This window comes from Grus americana, chromosome 8 (assembly GCF_028858705.1).
Source record: "Grus americana isolate bGruAme1 chromosome 8, bGruAme1.mat, whole genome shotgun sequence".
In the NCBI taxonomy this organism is placed as follows: Eukaryota; Metazoa; Chordata; class Aves; order Gruiformes; family Gruidae; genus Grus; species Grus americana.
This window is the reverse complement of record NC_072859.1, coordinates 35,382,022-35,401,214: the sequence shown is the minus strand read 5'-3', so window position 1 is coordinate 35,401,214 and position 19,193 is coordinate 35,382,022. Positions and strand designations below refer to the sequence as shown.

At 46.4% G+C, this 19,193-nt stretch overlaps 1 protein-coding gene across 1 annotated transcript in view; it reads left to right on the top strand.

Moving 5' to 3' along the window:
* Positions 1 to 18,783, top strand: part of NEGR1 (neuronal growth regulator 1) — a 318,746-nt gene extending 299,963 nt beyond the window's left edge. Inside the window, exon 8 of the transcript XR_008578049.1 lies at positions 16,408 to 18,783. The gene's annotated coding sequence lies outside the window, so the exon portion shown is untranslated. The remainder of the gene's footprint in view (positions 1 to 16,407) is intronic.
* Positions 18,784 to 19,193: the final 410 nt, after the last annotated feature.

Below are 19,193 nucleotides of genomic sequence, written 5' to 3'. Positions count from 1 at the left end.
AGGCCTTGAATTGTTTCTTGTTCACCTGGCTTCACTTCCCAATCTGCGTACCTTCCCACAGGGACAAATCCTGAGCCAAGATTGTTTTAGCAAAGTTGACACAGGAGCAAGAACAGAGTTCGGCTCAAGTTTCATTGCACGATCACTTTTTCCATGCTTTAAAAGCCAAGTTCACCATTACCCCCCCTCCAGCCTGCCTGAACAGGAACATCCTGCTGCACACACCGCACGCACTCAGTTTAGTCTTTAGGACCCCCCTTCCCCCATCCACCACAGTGCCTGGGAGACACCGGATTAGTTCTACAGCATGGACATCCCCTAAAAAAAAAAAAAAAAACAAAAACAAAAAACACCCCAGAGAAACCCAACCAACCAAAAAAAAAAAACCCCAAACCCACAAAAACAAACCACAAAAAAGGGGAATGGAATGGAATGGAATGGAATGGAATGGAATGGAATGGAATGGAATGGAATGGAATGGAATGGAAGAGGAGAGAATAGAAGAGGAGAGGAGAGGAGAGGAGAGGAGAGGAGAGGAGAGGAGAGGAGAGGAGAGGAGAGGAGAGGAGAGAATGGAATAGAATGGAATAGAATAGAATGGAAGAGAAGAGAAGAGAAGAGAAGAGAAGAGAAGAGAAGAGAAGAGAAGAGAAGAGAAGAGAAGAGGAATAGAATATTTCAGTTGGAAGGGACCGATCACCTGGTCCAGCTGCCAGAAGACGTTAAATAGCTAACTCTGCCATTTGAGATCATATCTGGCCTCTTTTCTCCATTGCAGTGAGAAAGGAAGAGCACATCTCAGCCCCCTCACCCTTCCGGCAGTCTCCAGGTAGAGCTCTGTGAGAGCCAGCAAGCGGCCGAGGCCACGGCACGGCAGCTCCCAGCCCCGCGCCTCTGCCCCCCCACCCCGGCAGGTCTCTTGCTGCACCTCCACGGGCCCCGGGAGAAACCAGAGCACCCAAACTCTTCAGACGGAATAGATGTAAAGAGAGAATAATCCAATGCCAGATCTCAGGGTTCCGTCTGGACCACGAACGCAAAGGGCTATGGTGATTAAGCGAAGGGAGCACAACCAAGCGTAAACGAGGATGCTCCGAGACGGGGCGAGCGGTGCAGCCCTTGAGCTGGCTTTGCTGCTCCTGCCAGGTTACCCTGGGCTGCCGCTCGCGCGGTCCCTGAATCAGTGAGCTGATGTCTGGAGGGCTTGGCGTTTACTTCTGAAGGGCTTCTCAGAAACCGTCAGACTCGGAGCCTGCCGAGCGGCAGCTGAAGAACAACTTTCTCCAGGTGCTTTGCTGCGTCCGTCTGCCGTCCCAGACAAGCACTTTCACGCCGGAAAGTGCCGCTTTAGAGACGCTGTGCCCTGTCACCCCGCCTGGCCTGGACGCTGGTGGCCCCAGACCGTTTCTATGGTGGGTCATTTTTAGAGCTGGGGCTGAAATAGGGTCCCCAGCGACAGGCAGAACACCCCCCCCACACACACACACATTTCTCCAGGCTTCATCAATAAATGTGCGGGCCACAAAGCAAGCTTAAAATCTATTGCTACTGCCAAGGACAGGGTACGAGCAGCCACAGGCATCTTCTGAGTGCGTGCGTGCAGACATTTACCAGGGATTTAAAATCGTGTCCTCACATCTGAAAATACCTTGTTGTCACAAATAATTACGCAGCACAGACGAAGGCAGTGGTGACATCCTCATCCACGCCGGGTTATACCTGCACACGAAGTCCAGCTCACTTGGTGAGACTGCTTGTGCACGCTATTGTACTTTGGGAATAATGGTGCAGGAGATCAGCCCCGTGGAAATCTAACTGATTGGCAGTAAAAGCTGGGCAGGTGATCACCTAAGTGCACAAAATGTGGCCATAAAGATGCACCGGTATTATGAGTTCATATAAAATTGCAGGCACAAAACTGGACAAAACTGCTTTTCAAAATCAGCCCCATTATATCCTGCTCTCTTTCCCAGAGAGCCTTTGTGATAATAATTTTGCATGCTGCTATTTTGCATGTTCACACATATTTTCTTGCTCTCTGACACTGGGCACCTAGCAACTTGGCTCCATCACCTTTAGCTGATATTTTTCCCATGCCTTCTGAATACAGCAGCGGCAAAATCCTCCATGCAAGTCTCATACTCTGTCCTTACAAAGAACACTTTTTTTTCCCCCAAGACAAATTCAGTTTTCATCCAGCTACAGGCTTGCCTGTATCTTTTAAACACTAAACCCCATCAGCCTGTGATTTTTTTTCTAAGTGCTTTTATGCATTTCGACTCTAATGTAGAGTCTTAGGGAATTTCACAAAGCCTGTATTACTCATTTCACTTTAAATGCAGCTCACAAATTAATGGTGTCTGTTAATTAGGCAGCTAACCTCCCCCCTCTCAAAAAAAAAAACCCCAACCCTAAATAATTGTAATGCTTCTCATTTGAAGGTACCATGCTGTAAAACACGTTAAAGATCTTTTAATAACTGAGAGGCTTTAATTAGAGCTGACCTAAATCGAGCAAGCGCTGCAATGCCCAGCACACTCACACACCTGTAGTACCTGCGTGCGTGGAGGGTTCGTTTCACAATGATCTGGCATTCCTAGACGAATTCACCTGGCCAAGGGACAGAAGGAAATGGCACCTCGTTTCCTTGTGCCGGGAGGACGCGGGCACAGCCCTGGCCCCAGGACCCACCGCCCATCCCTACCTGGCTGGTGTTGCACGGGGGGGACCTGTTTGGCACTGAGCAGAGAACAACCCGTGCAGGGATAACGTGTTCATTCTTCACCCGCAAAGCGCCTGAGGAACGCAGACTTCTGCCCAATTTACTGCCCAGATCTCTGTGTCTCTTGTGTTCTGCGGAGCCCCAAAACAAACGGGGTGAGGATCTCCTCCGCATCACATCCAACTGGAAGAGGGTACAGAGCCTGGGATGCAGCGCAGCCCTGGTACGGCGTGATGGGTGGGCGTGATGCAGACCACCCAAAACAGTCTGCCGCTCTGGAGAGACTGTGGTCTTTGAGAATCAGCAGAGAGGAACGAAAAATATTTTGCATACCTGAGTCTGTGTTACTTTAACAACACTAGTGCAAAAAGAACACGTTTGTTTGGAAATTGTGCAATGGCCCACACTTCCATAGGATAAAAAGAAGAGAGTTACGTCCTTTCAAGATAGACCTTTTCCTCACCTCTCCATCTCAGCCTTTTCCATAAAGAAATCCAGGACTCATTTCATTCAAAGAACAGACTTTAAATTTCTATACTCATGTCAGGGTAGCATTAAATATTAAAGCGAGATATTAAAATTTCAAAGAACCTAAATTAAACCTGAGGTATTCAAAAATAAGTGTTCCTGAATATTTAATACTAAAGATTTCATAATTAACTTTAGAAATCTCTCACATTAAGAAAATGAGGAGCTGCCTAAAGAAATGTGACCATCACAGTGACCTTCCAGAGGGCTGCAGCAGATGCTCTCAGTCCACAGGAAGACGCAGGTTTTCTTTGGCCCCACTCTCCGTTTTCGCCCCGCAGGGAGGGAGGACCCAACCCAGCAGACGGGGCTGGCGCGGGGACGCTCCGTCCCCGGGACGGTGCCCGCTGTGCCGTGTCCCCCCATCGCCCTCCACCACCACCTCGGGCTGGGGACGAGCATCAGCGCGAGCAGGACCACGCTGCATCTCCTCTGCCACGTGCCACTGGCAGCCGGGGCGCTCTTGGGTAAAATTGATTCAGTTTCTTCCCTCCTCAACTGTTTAAAGGAGTTTCTTGGGCTCCGTGACATCTCTGTGGCTTCCTGCAGGAGCCTTGCCAGCAATTAAGAGAGAAAAAAGATCCTCTTGATTTAGCTCTAAAATCAGTGCAGCAGCAGCAGCCGGCCTCTCCTCCCCGAGCATCCCCTCTGCTCCGGCCAGCCCTCACCCTGCTCCTCTCCCCTCCCAGAGAGGCTCTTGCACCCTCTCCCTCGGTCGGCACGCCGGGTTGTGGAGAGAAACGTCCCTGTGAAGCCCCATCCTCGGGCTCAGCAATGAGCAGAGCTGCCCCAAGGCAGCAGTGACGGTACCACGCGGCAGCCCATCACCACGCTGTACCTCGGTGGTGTCCTCCCGCCGGTGGGAAGGGCAGGTCCTGCACCCCTCGGCCGCAGGGACCGCTAATTCATGGCTCTCCTCCCGGCCAGGTGGGGCAAGGGACTCTTAGAGCCCTAGGTGCACAAAATGGATTGGTGATTGATGGTGATGGTGATGGTAATGATGGCAATGGCGATGGTAATGATGGTGATGGTAATGATGGCGATGGCAATGGTGATGGTAATGATGGTGATGGTGATAATGGTAATGATGGTGATGGTAATGATGGTGATGGTGATGGTGATGGTAATGATGGTGATGGTGATGGTAATGGTAATGATGGTGATGGTGATGGTGGGGACATGGCCAGAGCCAGTGGGATGGGGAAGGGCTTGGTCTCCTCTGCTGACCAAGAGCACCTCCTCCATGGGGCAGCTGGCTGTCTCTCAGCGGTGGATTTCAGAACAGCTCATTAATTAAGCCAAGTTCCGAGCCAGCCGGGACCCACAGGGGCTGGTTTGCCCAGCCAAGCTCCGTGCCCGGGGCAGGGCGTTAGGGCATTTTTCCCTCCCTTCACCCGAGTTCCAGGGCTGTGAAACAGCTCTAGTTATAATGAGTTTGGTAGAGATTTAAAGCATTATATAAGCATTACGATTTATTATTCTAATGACTCCATCCCATGTGCATTTTTATAAATGTAAAGTTGCTTTAAATCGACGGTGTGCCTGATTTTTAGCACTCTCAGAGAATTTGAGCGCAGCAAATAGGGCCCGTGACGTACAGCACAGGTTGTACACAGCCAGACGTCTCCGGGTGCCGTCACAGGCAGCCAGCTGACTGTGTGTTAAAGCTGTGGACTAAGCCTGAGCTACTGCCTAAAACTGCATAACTAATCCTCCACAATTAGCAATACCCTTCGAGGAGACCGCTCCCTGGCTTACGAGCGCTACGTGCTGCCTCTGCTCAGCCTACAGCTACAGCTAAGGGTGATCCTACAATCGAAGCCTCTTATATCTGTGGAAATCAAACAGAGATCGGTGTAAATAGGATATAAATAGATGGTCGCTGCCTTCAATCACTGTGGAGAGGTTTAAATGCCTTCCCAAAGTAGAATATTGGTCTACAATAATGGGCAGAAGAAAAATAGCGGATTCAATGGTACAGACTGTAATTTAACATTCACAATTTGTCTAATCAAAGTAAACATGCCTTTTCATATGCACATACAAAAGTCACTGAATTCATAGAAAAGGGAAAGAAAATCGTCAACTTTGTCAATGGTGACACAAAATAATTACCAGCCTTCAGAAGTTAACAAGTATAACGCTGCAAATTACCGGGGCTTGGATTACTTGTGCCGCAGCTCAGGTGAAGGCTGGGAGCATCCTGGGGCCAGGCGCGCACCCCTGCCCGCCCTCGTGCCGCCTCTCTAAGGGTGCCTTCCGGACACGGCTGCGAGCCCGGTCACCGCTCCCGGACCTTCTCTAACACACTTGCGCTCACGAAACGTCTCCTGGCTCCCACAGAAAAGGCTTCGCCAAGGCAAAAGCAGGAGGGGGAGTTCCAGACCCGGGGAGAGGGGAGCAGGCTTGCGCGGTCAGGGCATGCTGCGCCTTGCGGGCTGCTGGTTTTTATGATGAATGCTCATTTGCAGGACTCATTTTTAGAGCTTCGCTCAGTAACGTACAATAGACGTCGCAACGTTCAGCAAAACGTCAGCTTACGGATGGAGGGGAAGAGAAGGGGGTTGAAGAGATAAAACCATATACTGACAAAACAATAAAAGAAAAATCAATCTTTATGACAGATGAGCGAGTGAGATTTACAGTGTAATCAGAAAGCACAAAGAGACTCATGGCTTGCCGGGAAGGGTATCCAGGCAGCGTTATTCTATAGACGGAAACACAATCGCGCTGGCAGGATCTGTTTGCTTATTTCTGAGCAAATCTTCCAGCACGTTTTGTTGAAGTGGATAGCTGAAACGCACAGATCTTAGCACTCCATCTGTATTGCTGTGCCTCTCCTTTCACCGAGCGCCTGAACTTCTCAATCCTCTGGCTTTTTTGATGCGATCAGCCGGCACAGAACATGCACTCAGAAAATTGCGGGAGGTAAGACACAGCCCCAGAGAAAGAGGCAGTTCCACACAGTCCCCACTCCCGCAGTCGGAGCGGCAATTAGAATAACCATCAAGGCAGATCTGCTCTGGAAATGAGCTTCGGGCTATCAAGTGATTGCATTAATTTCTGTTCAGTTTTATATAATGGCCTTTATATACAGTCAAAACGGCCAGCCAGCTAGAGCTTAAAAAATACTGATCTGGGAATTGCATACCGTGTAAAGCCTGGTACATACTTCAGCCTGAACCAGTTTAGATCGCTTGGCATCGGTTATCTGAAAAGCAAGAATCACACAGCAAGACCCGCAGGTGATTTAATCATCCATTTACTCCAGCAGAAAAATGAACTTTTTTTTTTTTTCTTTTTTTGTAAAGTTTCTTCGGTCCTGTGGTGGCTATCCATTCCTTCTCCTCAACAAAAGCAGTGGCGATCATTTACAACGGGTAAATCTAATCGTCTCCGTGTATCCCCACCCATGGAAAGGGTCCGCAGCACTTCAAAACCCTGGGCTCGGACAACACACGTTGACAAGATCGATGATTGGCTTGGGCAAGCTATTGTAGGGAATGCGATCAGGTCTTTCCCCAGGGCATTGCTTAGTTTGGTCGATGTCTTTTATTTCGCATCGTTTTAAACTGACGCCAAGCAAGGCAGAATGGCATCTCCTGTTGGCTTCTGCGCTTCACTTCGGGGAGGTGCAGCAGACTGGGCAGGGCTGTTTTCCTAATGATGCGACAAACGGTGATTAAATGGAGAAATTATTTCAGCCACATAGTTCAGAACAATTCCTGAAGACACCCTTTCAGGATGCAAGGTTTCTCGGGGAGATGCAGCTATCCCCCTCATTACTTTGGGACCTCGGCACTCTCACATTGAGCATCTTGGTGGCACAGGGACATGAAAGCTTGGTTGTGTTCCCCCTGAGATGTGGTCTCCTGCCCGGCTGTAGCATCCTGTGTGCTGTTGCTCACGGCTCCTTGCTCCACCTGTAACGTTGAACAGACAGTCCAGGTGCTGCTGACCAACACCTGGACAAAACCAGAGCAGATCTCCCCAGTCCTGACCTGGGTGAGGAAGACTCCTTCTCCTCTGCCTCCCACCTCCTCTGTCTCCAGCCTTCCTCAGCACCTACTGCAGTGCCTCCTACACCTACGAATCAAATCCATTTCACACACCTCCCCCTCACTCCCAACCCTTAAATCAGGGTCCGCAGATGAAGATGGCAGTGGAGGACGTGAACCAGCTCAAGCTGGGAGTTTTCAGTAGCAGAGCAGAACCCCCACAAACCAGCAGTCACTTTGTGTCCTCCCACAAGCTGCGGGTCATGGCCAGTGCGGGACTCGGTCCCTTCCCCAAGCCCCACAGCTTGCTTTGTCTCCTCAGTCACACAGAAAACACTGGCACTAAGGCCCCAACAGCACCTGCCAGACCACCTTTGCCCACCACACTTAGCTAATCTCCATGGCTTTTCGTTGTTGATGTTGTCATGCCACCTAGGCAAAACGCGGTCAGCTCAGGATTTGTGGCAAAACCAATGAGATCAGAACTAGTAGTGAGATCTGCAAAGACCAGCTCAGACTCAGCCAGGAGAAAAACACGATGCAGAAGCTTTTTTCCCCCCATCTCTTAAAAGACCTCAGAGGCAGGGTTCCAGAGCAGCCCTGTAGGGAGTTTGCAAGTCCCCTGGCAACATCCAGCTGCAAACCAAGGCACAAGGGTAAACCACATGGACACGGCTGTGGCACACATGTAGGTCTGCATAACCTACAGACACGGTCACCCAGCTGACCACTTAAACAGCAACTGAGGTAGAGCACCACAGAACGAGGTAGACCCAGCAGACTGGTACTGAACCTTCCAAACCATTCCCAGTTTGTCACCAATACCATCACCACGGAGCCTCTAATATAATGACACGAGTTATATGAATGCTAACAAAGTAGTGAGCTTACGCAGCGCTGTGACAATGGACAGCATTGCACGTGGGACAAAAGTGACTGTGATATCCGATATTCTGTTTACGTGGGGAATTAATTCATCGTTCACGCAGGTCTGCACCATGACAGCAATAAATCAGTTGTCTGATAAAGGCAGCGGCACTAAAAAAATTACATGATCTTTTGCCCTACTGACTCAGTCAGGAGAATGAGACAGGCTGGAAAATGCATCGCACGCTCTCGGCCTCTGTCTCCCTTCACTCCTCCAAAGCCCCGGTCGGTGCCTGCAGAGCTGCCTTTAGAAAGGGTCAGGGGCGGAAATCAGAGCAGAGAAAAACCTTGAAGGCATCAGGTTTATGCCACGCTGCAACAAGTACCACATGACTGAACATAATCCTTAATTTTCCTAAGATAGTTTCAAAACAATGAATTTATTATTTGTGAGCCAAGCCATTTGTTTATGCCCTTTTCTCCTTCATTCTCAGATGGTGAGCAACTATGGTTTTATTTTGCACAAAGTTCTTTTGCTAATATTCATCCGTAATCATCAACAAAATAACTTAATATATGTAGGCGACTATAATGACAGTAAATGCTGTGTAGGAGGCATAATATATGCTTCATTGTCAATGCTTGCATGCTGAATTAAATACCCTATTCTGGTCAAATGCTAATACATTCTATGAGCACTTTTCCATAAACAGATTTTTTTAAAAGCAGTAGAATAAAAAGGCAATATGAATAATATATTGAAATAATCCGATAGGTGCAAGTTTAAGACCCAGGGTTTTTCTGTAGCCCGTTGCTTGATATTGGCACTGAAATGATCTCCATGAAGAAAATATTCAGGATGGTATCACTGCCGCCCTAACTATGGTACCCCAGTCAGGACTAAAGTAGCATCATTTGTGAACAATATGTTCTTTTTTAAATGGCCTTTGCCACAGCTGGCTGCCCCGGAGGGGCCAGACTCATTTGACGGGTCACACTTGGACTTCTGATGAAAAATTAGGTGAAGTACAAAAGAGGGAGAATTTAAACAGATCCCCAGCATTTAAAGCAGCTTCGAGTTCAGCAGCGCTTCTGTCTCAAAAACAGCCTTAAAATCCACGGCAGCCTCCGTGCCTCACTGCATTTTGTGGGCTTGGTGCTGTACTGGTGTTCAATGGCAGAGCACGGACAAAAAAAGTGTCCTACGGCAGACAAACAACATAGCAGCCGTACAGACTTTGGATTTGAACCTTTTCTTGGCTTCGGCGGCAGCAGCGAGGGGTCACGCTGGGGAAAGGCCATGGAGCATCCAGTGCCTTCTGGCTGCAGCCTGGAGTCAACGCCTCTGCTTGCCCAAGCAGTGCAGCAGGGATGTGGCGGTCTCCACAAATTATATGCAGTGGCCAAGCGCTTTGAAAGCGCTTCTCCCCTTGAAGGACAACCCTTGTGTCAGGACGGGGGGGACAGGGCAGGGGCGGTGGAGCCGGTCGTGCCTCCTCAGCCCCCAGACACAAGCGCAGCCAGGCACACGCCCCAGGGGCTGGGCTGCCCTGATGCTCCTGACTTTCCTTGGGATGTGTTTCCCATCTTCATGAGACACAGGCCAACGTTTGAGAAGCAACCAGGAAAGAGAGAAAGAAGGCAGAGTGCAAAACAACGCCCCGATGCTGCGCAAAGGCAAAGGGACCACGGGGCTGTGCGGTACCAACCAGAGGTGTACCTGCAGACCTGCCAGAGCATCGTCCGAAGCGAGGGAGAGGTGGTTTGCCTTGGAGCACTGCTAGTGAAGACCCTACCAGACATGCTTCCCACCTTTTTTCTGTCTGCACGAGCAACATGTGCCTCATCTGTCACCAGCCCGCTGGCCACCGCTTGCTTCAGAAGGTTGCCAAGCGTGCCGGCCACCTGGGTGCCTTTGAGTGTCCCAGCCATACTGCTCTGGGCTGGCTTCAGCCGTCAGCATCCGAACCAGGGCTGGGGGGAGGACACCTTTAGCAGAGCTAAGGGAACTTGTGCCAGCGTTAGCGTTCTCTTTCCAGCCGTAAGAACCAAGCCCCAGACCGATCGGCTCGGTGATTTATTCGGTTCTTTTAGATCAGCGGGTGCAAGATACGTTGCTTCTCATTACAGATTCAGGCTTTTCAATTCAAATGCATAAAGCACTGACTTGGGAGCGTGTGTATTCCACACAACCACACTCAGTTCCCATGCAGTAAAACGTTAGCAGGGTTAGCTGGGTCTAGCCCAGTGTTCCGGGGGTTCCTGCACGGCTGCAGCGCAGAACGGGGGTGAGCGCACTCCTGGATTTAACGAGCACTGCCTCGTTGTCGACAGCTTGTAACTATTGATTATTCCTCTTCCCTGATAGACTTTTGATTTTTCTCTCCAGTTTTACATTGCGGTAATTGGGAAGCTTAGGGATACGATATCATATCGAGCCCTGAGCAAAAACGCCCCAGGTACTAGTGCATATAGCTTATATTTTAATTACTCTCCTAATACAGGGAGGATTTTACAGAGCAGCAAACAGCAGTACCCTGAATAACGCCTTGGTTCAGTGCCATCTGTTCTTCATTCCGCAAATGTATTTTCCTTGGTGATCGAGAGCAAAAGGCTTAGTACATTATCATATGATAAGACAATTTAAAAGAATAAATAAGTCCTGCAACACAAAGCTCAGTATTAAAAAGCCAACATGACAATAATATCTGAATGTTACTACATATAGTAGAGCTAAAAATAGATCAGAAAAACAAAAGTACATCCAGACAAGTAATGACAGCATGGTTTTAAGGTGATTTATTAGGAACTATGAAGCAGTTCTGGCTTTGTGCTGAGCTGTGAACAGTGAAATTGGAATAAATAAAATAATCTTGCTGCATTAATAACTTGCTCTAAAACCACAAGTACGTATAATATGCTCGCTGGTTGCCAAGTGAGGACCATGATTTAAAGGATAGGTCTTGTTTAAAGTCTTCATCTATCTAAAAAAGAAATGAGTGAAGATACAGATGCTGACCCTGCGACCGTGAAGGGAGAGGAGAGGTGCGGTGGGAGCTGCTCCGGGCTCCGGGCACGCTGCTCCGAGGCAGCTCCAGCTCTCCGGGGCAGGAGCCGGAGAGGGGGAAAGGGAGGCGATGCTGTTACCGGGGGTGCAATGGCAGTGTCAGGGAAGACATTTCTGAGGGCAAAATTGTAAATCAGAACTTTCTACCAGATGAGATAGACGGTATTTGCACAACCGAGGGAATAAAGCTCCTTTTTTCATCCTTCTCTTTTCAAGTAGATCCCTGCCTGTCACGCCACAGAGCGCCAAATGGTGTATTAGCAATCTGTAGCTTCAGCAGCTGGCAGTGGAGATGCTTCATGCAATAGAAAGTCCTGGCTCATTGGTTTGAAATAAAATAAAATAAATAAAATTAAATCGAATCAAATTTACAAAGGCATGTAGCGATAGGCCAAGGGGGAATGGCCTGAAGCTGCAGGAGGGGAGATGGAGATGGGATGTGAGGCAGAAATCCTTCCCTGTGAGGGTGCTGAGGCCCTGGCACAGGGTGCCCAGAGAAGCTGTGGCTGCCCCTGGCTCCCTGGCAGGGTTCAAGGCCAGGTTGGATGGGGCTTTGGGCAAGCTGGGCTAGTGGAGGGTGTCCCTGCCCATGGCAGGGGTGGGACTGGGTGGGCTGGGAGGTCCCTTCCCACCCAGACCAGGCTGGGGTTCTATGAAAATAAGTAAATGAAATGAAATGAAATGAAATGAAATGAAATGAAATGAAATGAAATGAAAAAATAAAATAAAATAAAATAAAATAAAATAAAATAAAATAAAATAAAATAGAAAACCCCCTGTCTGCCCAAGATCGGTTTTAATGTGCTGGTGGATTTCCACAGATCACATGGCTAATGCCCAAACAATGCCACTCTGAGGTATTTCAAAGGTGTTTACTCCTAATTATAAGCTTTTGCTTTACTTGCAAAGTATGCCACGCTTAATGACATGTCTTTCCAATACCTCTGGGTCAGAAAAATGAACCAAATGCCAATGTGCTAGACCTAAAACTTAATGTTTCACTAGCGGAAGTTAGAAACAGAAAGCAACGCCAGTGCAGGTCTACTTGGCTGAGGATCTGCGGTCCATGGCAGCCCAGAGACCCGGTGGGCACAGGAACCGAGTGAAAAAACGTGAACTGGAGATGGCCCTGAATTTCCTCACTTGTTTCAGAATTAGCTCTCCTTTCAGCCTAATGTCAATACTTAATGTTCGAACTCTGACGGGCTGGTTTGCCAATTACCATCAGTGTCTTTTGTGAAGCAGCTTACCCAGGCTTTTACAGCTCAATTACAAGCGTGCTTTAGCAGACAGGAAGCCTGCTACGTTTTTATGTGCTGAATATAAATACATAAAATATGACAAAGTAAGACTGTTACTAGTAACATACTTTTAGAGAAGAGTATAAAACAGCCATTAGAAATCCTGTTAACAGCATTGGTCATTATGACAAGAGGGAAAACAGCTTTCCCAGGGATTTGATTTCTTTTTTTCCTTCTTAATGGGTACTACTCTTTCACCATCATCAGCAGACAACGTTGTCTGTTAACATTTACTCAGCAGTTATCGGTTTTGTATTTCTTTGCAACTGTAGTGATCCAAGCAACGTCGTTGCTCCACTCTAGTATCTTCCCTTTGATAAATACGGGTACCGATCTAGCACCAAAGCAGCCCCTGCTCTCAATGACGCTGCAGAAGTTGCCAGCTAGGGCGATTCGGCTAATTCGATCCTGTACCATACTCAAGAAAAACTACATTTAAGCATCATCAGATAGGGTTTTGCAAAATAGCTGTTTCTCAGTTTTTCTTCAACAACAAAATCTAGTATTTTGAGGACCTCATGTAGATGGGACCTCCGATGTGTTTGCACAATGCGGTCCCTCCCCAAGAACAACATAACTGTGCCTTTAGCTAGGCATGGTTGTTCATAATACGGTTTCATTCTGTAAGGACAGAGCTGAAAGACAAAACTTGTATTAACGGGAGGCTCAAGTATATCCATTCAATACTTACATATTGTATTTAATTTACCCCCTGCATGCAGTGCAAAATCAATTACAGTGAAGCACCAGATTTAAATATGATGTCAATCCAACTATGCTATTGCAGTTTGATTTGACCTCTGTAAACCAGGGTCAAATTGTATTAGAAGGGAATGAAGCAAGAACTAGCCTAGACATTTCCAATTAAAACTGGAGCAGCACATTATTAAAAAGGGTCTGAATTATTTTTACCTGTGCTAAACAAACAGCAGATAGGATGAGTTCCATAAGAGACAAACTAAAGCTCATTTCTAGGACAAGAGGAACAAATTATGAAGTTAAGGACACAGTTACTCTTTTTTCTTACAGAGCAGCTCTAATATATAATAAGACGGTATATTTTCTATTACACCCAGGGAGCAGAATGTTGTCATATCTGTGAAACTGATTTGCATAGCGGGTTAGGATATCAAGCCCATATTCAAAACCTAATCTCCCTGTTAGCTTCTAAAAGCTTAAAAAAGCTTGACAGATAAAACCCAATCTTAGCTATCAGGCACCAGCTCTTGATTACACAGCTTGAAAAACAAGATCAAAGCCAACGTCTAAGCAAAGTTACTGCGTTGTTAATGCCTCTCCCTCAAAAAATGGAGACAGCCGAGAATGGCACTGACACAGGTCACAAAGCTAAAGCCCGTTTGAAGCCACGTGCACGGGCTTCATCGCTGCACTACGTTCTCGTGCGGTACATCTACAGTCAACAAGGTGCTTCCCACGGCAAGTCCTAATTCCTAAGCTAACGAACAAATAGCTTATACGGGCTGACTTTGGTCTTCCATCTCCCGAGCCCCACACACACGCGGCCTTTGTTTTGGCAGGTTTGATACGTTTGACCTTTACACGGCAGGAGTTTGCTATTTAATTATAAGATGGTACTAGCTGGACTGCAAAACGGCATCGCTCAGTAGTAAACCCTGCGTGTAATGTAACGCTGCACACCGCGAGCTCTGGCAAGTATTACACAGTAGGACCCCTCTTGCGTTCGGGAAATCACTCAGCAGAATTAGAGCTTTTGATGGCAAAGCTACTTAGAGGCAAATAAGGTCAAAAAAGCATTAAGGAGCATGAAGGGAAAGCCTAGCGTTACTCACCGGTTCAGAACATGAAGCTTCCATGTCAACTGCTAGCGGTTAAAGTAAACATTTGTACGGTCCTTCAGCCATGTAAATCTAATCAACGCTAGGGAATTGCTGCTGGTTTGTAACGCGATGGCTTCTCTCGACAACGACGGCGGAAGGGGCAGGTGGGATGCGGTGCCTTCTCGGGCACCACTCTCCCCTGCGTGGCAAAAGAAGCGGTATCGCTTGTTAACCCCTGCAGGGACGTACGGATCCCCGTTTTCACCGGCTAATCCCTTGCAGGAAAATGAAGGAGTTTTCTGGTGTTCGTATTTAACAGACCGTAGTGACAGTCAAATGGAAGAATCTGAGTAAATGTGAATTGAAATAGTACTTATTGAAATGAGCCTTAAAAAAAAAAAAAGAATTCAGTATGGGGGTAGTTGGAGTCTGACCCCTTTGTTTTTCATGGGACCCCATTAGATCGTTTTGCCTTTGAAAATCGAGAGGGGGCATCCATTCTACATAAAGTTGACAAATGAAAACAAATGTTTTTCCATTCATTTTAATATTTTAAATGTTTTAAAAACCCCACAATTTCTGCAAAAGACTGGTATTCCTTTTCTTGCAAAATAAATTACTGAGGTGAATCCTCGGTGTTATTTAGCAAGTATAAAACTATTCTTTCAAAAAGAGTATCTTAAATGGAACTTGCCAGGTTTGGCACATATGATGTAGAAATAGTGACTCACAATAACTAAAAGCTCTTATTATAATAAATACAAAATCAAAAAAGTTTCATGAAAGTACAAATCCCTTGATCCCAAGACCAAAAGGAAGGAAGACCCAACTTTTGGGAGCTTAGATGTGAAATTATGATCCATATGGCAGAGGTGTTCGAGAAAGCACCGTCACGTTCTTTCCCTAGTACAGCTCTTCCTCTGTAGATCTGCCTATAACATACGTGGTCTCTGGATTTCCCGTGAGAAAGCAAATTTTGCCTTTATGGTGTCAACGCTGACTTCGCCATGACAAACTTTGCCCCCTTTGAGCTAGGCGTGTGGTTTTGGGCCTTTTTAGCTGGCAGCGTACCCCTGGCAGCCAGCAGGGTTATTCTGCAGGGCTGCTCCACCACGCCGGCATGCGCAGAGGGGCTGTAGACACATACAACGGATTTACGATAGCCACCATGTTCTGCTATGGCTTCAGCTTCGCAGTCGAGTAACCTTAGTGGTTTAAATGAAGTAAACCGTGCTGAGATTAGTAGAACAGAAGGTGGAAGTCGGCCCAGTGTATTTACTTACGAATCTCCGTAACGCGTTCATGGTAAATATTGGAGTTCCCTTCTCATTTCCACTCTACAGAAAGTGAGGTAGAGCCACTACATTAAAATATGTAAAGGAACAAAAGTCAACCTACAAACGGAGGTGTCTGACTCTCATTCAGGGCCACGGTAAAATAGACAAGTTAATATTGAGCAATTATAAAATGTTTCCGACGGTCAGCCGTACTGAATGAAAGACACACTAGTGTTCCAAAGAAAGGAAGCATGTGCTGCATGTTCATATGCTCTGACACAAGACACGAATGTAAAACCCTACAGGTATGATTATATGCATAAGGGATAGCCCATACACGCACCTTAACTGTAAAAGAAATAATCATTTTTACATAGAGCCCCAAACCTCAGTTTAATTTAGATTAAGTAAATTTGTTCTGATTTTATTAATGATCAGACTGAACAAAAATCAGCCATGACAACCTACTCTTAATGAATATCGGAACTGTAAACATTTAGCTGAGGTACTGGCAAATGTCAGCAAATAATGCTGTCTTTTACTCCAGGACAAATAAAGTAGCATATAGATAAAAGAAAAGCTAACTGCTGCCCTGATTTGTGCACGGGCAGCTTTCTCTACAAATAAATCGTTGCCTACATTACACAGTAAATCTAAGAATAATGCCGAGCGCAACTTGGAAGTGCTTCTGTACAATGTGCCATTCACATAATTTCAGAGCCAGATTTCACATTATGGACGATACCCATCACACCTTTATCTGTCTTCTGCTGATGAAACTTCTGCTTTGAGCCCAATGTACAGTATCTGTGTCAAAAGATCAGATATTGTATTTGTTTGTTTTCTAGCTTGCTTATAGCTGATAACAGCATAAGCCAAGCGAACCCAAGGAAATATAATTCATCACAGTACACCGGTGACCCTCGCACTGCTGCAGAAATATATTCCCATGACTGGTGTGAATCCAACTGCATCAAATTCTGCTTAAACACCCTCAGTCAGCAGCACAGAAAGCACATTCCCAAAGCTCCTACAAGGGCTGATGGAGTGAAACCAGACTGCCTGCGTTGGCTCGAGCAGCCGCCGGGTCAGCGCGTTTCCCAGCTACCGAACCCAACGCCGCGAGCGCGTTCCTGTCGCGTCCGTTCATCTCTAGCCTGGCAAAGTCCCCACGCGGACCCTCGGTTACGGTAAGGATTTGGCCCTACGGCAGCGTTGCAGCACTGCGGTGGGAGGCTGCGGGTGATGCAAAACCGCTGCGTTTCCTCTCTCTCTGAGTGACCGTTAGCCACAGGGAAGACAAAGCCATCTTAACACGGTAAATGCACAAATAATGGGAGATGATTGAATTGCTTTTCCCTACGTTCACGTTGCTTCTGTTAAGGATTGTATTTTATTCCAGAATCAGGTTGCGGATTGTACGTTGTGTTACGATTAGAAAAGGATACTTTTTTATATATATATATAAAACTCTTTTTTTATTCATTTCTAAATAAATCATCTCAAGATGACAGGATATGGTGAGGATTTTAGTTTTTAAAAAATGGTTTACAGTAACTAAATTAAACGGATGCCTTATTTATGAGGATTGAAGGATTTTTTTTGAAGAGAAACAATCCCCTGTCCAAAGGTACCTGAAGAAATCCTGGCAGGGGACGTTCTCCCCGGCGATGAGCTAAGGCAGGAAGGGTGTTTCTGTGTAAAGCCAGTCTGGCAGCGGGAGGGCAACAACCTGTGCAGAAAGAGAAGCTGATGTCTGAAAGGCGCCTTGAGATACCAGGCTTGGGTTGACGTTTCCCAGACCCTAGCGCTAGCCCCACTCCTCCGAAACCTCGGGCACGGCAGCCGTGGCCGCGCCGGGGCGGCTCAGCACCTCCACGTCCCGTGGGAGCTGCGGGGCTCGGCACCGGGAAGCGGCCGGTGCCTTTTGGGAGGGACTCAAGCCAAGAAAGAACATGACAAGAACAATGCTACAGTACACAGTATCTGTCTCAGTAACTGGGCAGATCTTCCTGTTTGCAATTAAAGAAAAAGCCTCTTAAAAATATCTGGGAATTTTTTTCCAAAGCCACTTGGTAACTTCCTTGTAACCTTACTGCTGTACAATGGGTAGGGAGAAAAATCGCTTTTCCATAACTCCTACGTTAGGTTAACGACAGAACTTCTCCCAGGATTAAAATATAGCGACATTTTCTTTTTCTATGTTTTTTTAATTAGTTTAACCTGAAGTTAACAGAGTCCCTAATTCTTTCCAAATCTCAGCAACAGCCTGTAGGGATGAACGTATTTATTTCCTGCATCTGTTCTCCAAATTAAATCAGAAAATGATTATGAAAGAACAGTTCTTGGTAGTCCCCGGGGAAGCTCTTATGGAAACCTTACATTATAGCGATGCTTGCTGCCAGTGATCTCTGTATTGCAGCATGGCTGGAGTCTTTCTTCACAGAACTCTTTTTTCCTCCTTTTATATTGTACTAATTGTAAGGGAAATATAACACCACTGCAGGGTTAAAATCTGGTTCCACTGAAGTCAATGGCAAGACTTCCACTTATGGAACGGATCGAGGATTCCATTTCAGATGTTTATTATGCTGTCAGAAGACGGAGCAGACCGTGTGTCTGCAAGGCACACGGGGTATCAAACCATCAGCCGTGGTGGTGTTCTGCAAACTCATTTGCGTTTGCTCTGGCATTAGGAACATCGTTCGAGGGGTTTTTAATTGCAGATGTGAACACAAAGGAAGAGTCGGTGTGCCATTAATACAAAGTCGATGTTTAACACTCACTACAAAGTACCGTGTGGAACTAGGATCAAATCGGACAAGTCCAAAATTTAGCGATGTACAGCATTTTATGATGCATGTAGTATTTTTAGTAGCAACAGACTATGACATTTGAGGGCTGCAGCCTAGTAGGATATACCAGTGTTTCTCGCTTCTATGTAATATTTTGTATGGGTTTAGAGAAGATGGCCTCTGTCGTGCATTGTGTGTGACATGTTTCTTATCCCAGAGAGGTGTATGATGTAAAATACGTCAGTGAAAAGTGTATATTTTATGTGAGAGGAAAATACATTTTAATAAAGGTAAAGCTTTGTTAGCTGTAAAAATGGCAACTGTTCAAGTGTACAGTAACTTCTTACTAATGTATGAAAATCTGTGATATTTTTGATTTGATTGTATTTGTATTGCCCAAATAAAACATTTTGGCTGTATTGTTCCTAACTGTTACTTTTCTTTCTTTTTTTTTTTTTTTTTTAAGTGGGAAAGGGCATTTATTTCTCAATAATGTACTTTATTCAGAAAAAAACCCAAACAAACAAAAAAAACCCCAAACCCCCCAAAAACCCCAAAAAACCAAATAAGCAAATTTCCTGCATGGTGCCTGTAGTGAATTAGCCAGTTGCCCTGAGTGAAAGTCCATCTTGTATTGTAACACGCAAAATTAATTTCCAGATGTATTTTTCTGCACATTGCTATTTAATGGTAAGAAAGAAATAACTGTTCAGTGTAGGCTTTCAACAGAGAGCTATTGGTGGAATAAGGCTGAGGGTCCTCAGAGGACTCTGTGAAGGGACCCCCGCAGAGACAGAACCTGAGATGTGATGCAATATATTTGGTGATGGTGGCATTAA